The sequence below is a fragment of the Egretta garzetta genome, unplaced genomic scaffold (genome assembly GCF_000687185.1).
Source record: "Egretta garzetta isolate BGI_Z169 unplaced genomic scaffold, ASM68718v1 scaffold56, whole genome shotgun sequence".
Classification (NCBI taxonomy): Eukaryota; Metazoa; Chordata; class Aves; order Pelecaniformes; family Ardeidae; genus Egretta; species Egretta garzetta.
In genome coordinates this window covers 1,260,025-1,261,391 of record NW_009260182.1, presented here as the reverse complement: position 1 = coordinate 1,261,391, position 1,367 = coordinate 1,260,025, and positions in this window count along the sequence as shown.

Sequence of the window (1,367 nt, the reverse complement as noted above, 5' to 3'; positions counted from 1 at the left end):
TTCCCCTCTGACCCGCTGGATGTCACTGCTGTCCCAGCCAAAATGAAGGCCAGCAGTAACCCGCGGTTTTTTCTGCAGTAAAAGATTTGCATAACAAAGATTCCCGGAACAGACCACTGTCGATTCCTATTAGGCTAGAAGAAAGCTGCTAGAAAAGGTATCTACTCCTGCGGTCTTTTTACTTGTGTGGACGTTTTCCTTCTTAGAATAAGAAACTTAAAGGTTGAGGATATACTGCACTGAATGATACAGTCTGTGGAATATAGGTATTTCCAAATGAGCGTGGAGGGAATAAATTACTAACAGACTCACTGTAATCCTTACTGATGTCTTATGTTTTAGTAATATTAATTTTATGTTTTAGTAATATCAATTTTAGATACTACCAGTGTGTGGGAGGCTTCCTTTATCCCACAGACTTCTGCCAGAAGCTGATTTAGGGGAGCTGGAGTGGGCGTGCACTAGCCACTCGCTAACAGCAGAGGGCGCTGGGGAGATGGAGAAAATACCGTGGAGAAATGGTGAATAAAGTTAAATCACTGGTGCAGTCTAATCCACTCTAATTTTATTTGATATCTGAATAGTTCCATCCTAATTTATGCTTCTTCTAAAAACGGTTTTCCCTAAAATATTTCTACTTTCTCTTTTCGGCCCAGCTACTGATTTCTTAGTATTTGAAGTTCTTTAAAGTCTTTCAGTAGCCTCTGTGGGCTTTTTTCCCCCTGCACCCCCCGTGCACTCTCTTAACCTCATAATTATCAAAACCACATGATAATTCCAACTTTAACTCTGATTTCCAGAAACCTCCCTGCATAAATACAAATTTCTTCCACTGCAAAGTTGTGTTTGGTGATAATGGTAACGCTGAGCAGATACAGCGGAATAGGTGAATACCTCTGCTCATGCCATTTTCCACCAGCCACTCCTCATAATGCATCACTCATTAAGTTCAGGAAATGTTTTGTAGTGGCCAGAGGAAACAGCACTGACAAACCATACATGAACATCACAAGTTCACTAACAAATCCCATTTTCCCTTTTCATTCCTGCAGTGCTATTGCACCCTTCTACGCTGAAGTGACTCTTTTCAAAGTCTTCCAGTCTGCCCTAGCACTTACTTAATGTTTCTGTGATGGATGAGATTTTTACCCTAATTTTCTTGGCAACACAGGGAAGCACACAGAAGAGAGATAATGTCAAAGGCAAATAAATGGGACATAGAGAGGTTGTTCGAACCATCTCCATGCTAACAGTGAACACAGTCAATTCAGCTACCTGCCAACACTAACTATTTTACGAGAGTATTTTAAATTGCAAGAGAACCTTATTTTACTGACGAATGCCCTTCCTAATTTCACAGTTCTTAC